This window comes from Lepisosteus oculatus, chromosome 10, assembly GCF_040954835.1.
Source record: "Lepisosteus oculatus isolate fLepOcu1 chromosome 10, fLepOcu1.hap2, whole genome shotgun sequence".
Taxonomy (NCBI): domain Eukaryota; kingdom Metazoa; phylum Chordata; class Actinopteri; order Semionotiformes; family Lepisosteidae; genus Lepisosteus; species Lepisosteus oculatus.
The window spans coordinates 11572970-11578020 of NC_090705.1; positions in this window are offsets into that span (position 1 = coordinate 11572970).

A 5051-nucleotide genomic window follows, 5' to 3' on the forward strand; every position below is an offset into this window, starting at 1 on the left:
AATAGCTAACAGTATAGACATTTATATTTTTATTTCTGTTCATCAATTTTCTAAAAAGTAGCTGAGGCTACAAATGAATCTAAGCTAAGATATGGATGTTCACAATGCTTGTGGAGAAAAATATATATGCAAGTAAACACTAACAAATGTGGAAAATAAAACAAGAGGTGGAAATGAAGTCATGCTGTCTGTGGCACGGAGTGAACCAATTACCATGTCTGGTTCTAAACCCTCAAATTAGTGAGTTGAGGAGATTTCCCAAAGAGTGCCCTCAGTTAAATGACCACAGCCACTGGAGAGAGTTTGAAAAGTTTGACAGGGCGCTGAAACAGACATCTTGATCCATAAAGAGAGGGTGAAAATGATTAATAGCACAAAGGCAAAAAATCCAAACACAGGGACAAGAAAGCAGGAACACACTTAATGAGCGAAATAACTTAAGCAAAGTTGAAGAGGAGCCTGAAAGAATTTGTATGCACACTTTTTGTGTGTGCGCATGTTAAAATAAAAATATTAAACTCCCTGTTTGTAAAAAAAAGACTCTTATTCACTAGTAAAATGGTTTATTTATGGGGACAACCATTTACAAATCATGGGAACAAGTAATAGGTTAATTCCATGCTGAAAAGAGAAGAAAGAAAATACAATATTTCGGCCGTGGAGCCTCACACCTGAAGAAGGCTCCATGGCTGAAACATGTTTTCTTTCTTCTCTTTTCAGCATGGAATAAACCTATTACTTGTTCCTTTGCAGCCTGCGCATGCTAATGCAGCTATCCAACTGATTTAAAAATCATTACTACTTTGTTAGTGTTTCCTTGTTATGGTTTGAATAGCTTTCTCTAACAGTCTATATGTTTCTAAAATGTTTTTCTGTATACAGAATCTATTTGTCAACTACCTATAGGGAATTGAGTAGAGATCCACTACACCCACTGTCTACGAAGACAGAGGAAATAAGTGGAGGAACCAGCAATTTCAAAACAATATCATACAAAATATTGTATATCTTGTTCTCATGTTTGTGACTTTAGATCAACACAGCACAACCTGCATGGTTGCAAGTTAAAAGGTCAATAAAAGATTAAATCTAAGAATCAGACATGCTGACATCTGGTATTTGTGAAAGAAACTGAGAACAACCTAGTCTTATAATGTGTCAGCCTGTACGACCAAAGATGGAAGTTAAAGTGAAAGCATTGAGTTAACTGCAGGTCTTTCCCTGAGAAATACTGGAACAAATAATGAAAGTCCTATTTTTCCTTTTAAAATATGTAGTGGTGGTTGCATTTTTACTTTAGCAATTCACTCAGAGAATCATTGTTTGGTTGCTTCCACTTTTTATAGCTTTTGAGAATCTGACAGCAGGGTATCCATTAAATCTTTTGTCTCCTGAAAGGGAATAGCTAATGTCACTAGAGTACTGTATACCTTTTAGGGTATGTTATGTATTGTAAAATAGTTAATCTTGTTTTAAGTTTCATCACTATTATTAAAAGTAAAACTTAAAAGACTTGTATCTGTGCATCTCCATTCTCTCAGAGGTCACTCCTGTGATGCAGTTTTATTTTTATAAGATTTATCACAACTTGGATGTCTTGAATGAGAAAAATGAGTGAAAGGATATTTACCATTAGTACTTTTCCATTTGGGTTTGTGTGCTTCTCGGTACTGGAGTACACAGGTTACCTTGGCTAGTGAATCGTTCATATCAGAAATTAACCTAAAATGTATAACATTAAAGTCTGTATGTTTACTGGCATTTGCTTTGATGATAGCTAAGATCCCATAGTACAGAGGTTTCCAATCTTAGAGATTTCAGAGTGCCTATGAACTTCAAACCACCAAGTGCTACTAATTTGTAATTTATGAGGCCTGCATTGGGGCCCTGGCTTGCTTGTTTTTGTTCTTCTTGTGTTCAAATGGATTTCCTCCCATGGTCCAAAGACCTACTGTACATACTTAATTGGCTTAAGAGAAAATGAGCCCTAGGTGTGAGTGTGTATACGGTATATCTGTGTGTCTGTCTGCCCTGTGATGGACTGGCATCCTGTCCAGGGTGTACCCTGCTTTGTGCCCATTGCTTACCAGATTAGGCTCCAGCTCCCCTGTGACCCTGGATTGGAGGAAGACCATTACAAAATGAAAGGATGGAAATCTAGTGCAATAAGGAAATATTCTGTACTCGTTAAACATTTGTAATGTACTCCCCTTAAAATTACAGTATATGAAATTCATATTATCTCCAAAAATGTATCTCCAAAGCATATCAGTGCTTATGTGTGAACATATTGCATGTATATCAAGAAACTGAATTTAGAGATTGCTGTTGCCATTTTGCCAACTTCAAAGGCAGGTACTGTATGGAGACAGTTCAGCATCAAGTTTTTCTTTTCCGCAGACACTCTGCAGTAGCTCCTCTTTTACCAGTAGGGGTCCACTTACCACAACCAATGTACAGAATGAGTGTACATTATGTACATTTACTGTATGTGTACATCACAGGTGACAATGGGTCACCATTCTTGAAGGTATCTGTATTTTGCTTTTCATTAACTACATAAGTTGATTAAGTCAATGTGTTATCACGCAAAAATACATTGAGAATTAAAGTTGCAATGTACATTTATTATGGTATGTTTTCTTATTATCTTATCAAGTCGATACATTTTCTGTTTTGTATGACCTAACAAAACAGTAACAGTAACAGTTTTAGGAATTTAGCAGAGGGAAGGACATGTGGCTCCTGTGGCATTATGATGTATAGCTGGCATGTATGATGCAGATTGGCAGAACATAAGAAATAAGAAAAGCTATGAATGAGAGGTGGTCATTCCACCCATCTAGCCCATGTGGTAGTTAGGAGTTAAGGATCTCATACAGACTGAAATTGAAAGAAGACATAGTATTGGCTTCAATAATATGGCTGGGTAGCATTTTCCAGACTCCCACAACACTTGGGATAAAGAAGTGCTTCCTATTCTCAGTTTTAAGTGTGCTTCTATGTACTGAAGCTAAGGGTGGTTCGTGTTTCACTGTACATTGTGAAAGGTTTGCCAAGTTGACTTGGTAAATGCCTTTGAGGATTTTGAATACTTGTATCAGATTTAGTTCAAGACAAGTCATTCACATGCAAGATATCTGGTTGCTCTTTTCTGGACTTACTCCAGAATAGCAATATCTTCTCTATAACAAGGGGACCACAATTGCACACACTATTCTTAATGAGGTCTTACTAGTGCATTATCCAATTTTAACATAACATCCCGTGACTTAAATTTCACACTTTAACTGTATATCTTTAGATTTTACCTTGCCTTTTAAAATCACTTCCCCCCCACATTGTCTAGAAGATTTAATGTGTCAACTTAGGCGCCACAATCTTTTTCATAGCCAGTGCTTGCTCATAATTTCCCATTTTGTACTTCTAGTTTGTTTTTACTACCTGTATGCAAAACTCTGCATGTGTCTGCATTAAACTTAATTATGTAAAGTACAATAAAAATCAAGACTGCCATGTGTTTGTAAAGTTTTGAATTTTTTTTTAATTTTATGTGCTGCTTCTACACTGTTTGCTTATCTTCACTCCAATCAACATCTTAATTCTCCTGACCAAAACTTAAAGAAAACAGAATCTCGGGAATACTGTAATAGGGTACTCCACAAGGCTGAATAGTTATCTGTCACTTTTTTGTTTTCAAGGTGAGGCGTCGCAGGAAGCAAGATCTTCAGCAGCGAAACGGCCTTGCAGCACCATCTAGTGGTCAGCGTGCAGTAAATTAGTTATTACAAATCCCTGCAGATTTTTTAAAATTTAATAATTCTTTACACTTTCTTTACGCTTTTCTGGACACTCCACTCAAAATGCTTTACTCCCCTCCACCACCACCAATATGTAGCCCCCAATTGGATGATGCGACAGCAGCCATAGTGTACACAGTAACCTCACCACACACCAGCCATCAGTGGGGAGGAGAACAGAGTGATGAAGCCAGTTCATAGCTGGGGATTATTAAGAGGCCATGATTGGTAAAGGCCAGGGTGCAATTTGACCAAGATACCAGGGTAACTCCCCTACTCTTTTTAAGAAACACCATGGGATTTTTAATGACCACAGAGATTTAGGACTTCGGTTTTACATCTCATCCAAAGTACAGCACCTTTGTAAAGTTTAGTGTCCCCATCACTATACTGAGGTATTAGGACCCACACAGAGTACAGGGTGAGTGCCCCCCTAACACCTCTTCCAGCAACAACCTTAGCTTTCCCAGGAGGTCTCTCATCCAGGTACCGACCAGGCTCACAACTGCCTAGCTGCAGTGAGCTGTCATTTGCAAGGTGATATGTTGTCCTTACTAGGTGTTCTCAACTAATGAGGGCAACAGATGCAGTCTTGCCCTGGCTAGGATGCAACCAGGGTCTATCATGAGCTCAGAGCAGACAGCCTCACAACCTACAGTAGATCAGTGCATCAGAAATCCTGGTAAACCTACACCTACTGTATTGGTTTTTGTTCCAGCTGAGCCCCCAATCACAAATCAAACCCTTCGCTGATTTAAGAGAAGACTGATGTGAACCGTTTGTTCCCAGCTCTTAAACATGCTTTTAACTGCTGTATTTTGTAAGTGAAATAAAATCCCAAACACACAACCAGAAACAAAATGCAAATATTCAATTGAAGTAAGTTCTTAGATCAAGTAAGGCTTCAGTTATCTAATGAAGTTGGGGGAATGAAAACCAGCAAGTGTGAGAGTCACCAGGACCAGGATTAAGAACCACTGCCCAACACAGTAGTGAACTATACTAAAAGACTGGGGCACTTGCTATAGGAGAATTCTACACTGTAGATTTTAAGATGACAAAGTCACTTCTATGACAATTTAGATCAGTCTTGTTAGATCATTAAAGGCTTTTGATCTAAAAACTGTCTGTATCATAGCTGTTTTATATCTGTGGATTGCTTTCCATTATGATTTTTAGTTTCCAATGTAGAATACTATTTCTTTTTAAAGGCAGTTATGTGTAACAAAGTGAACCATATGCGAATTCCTA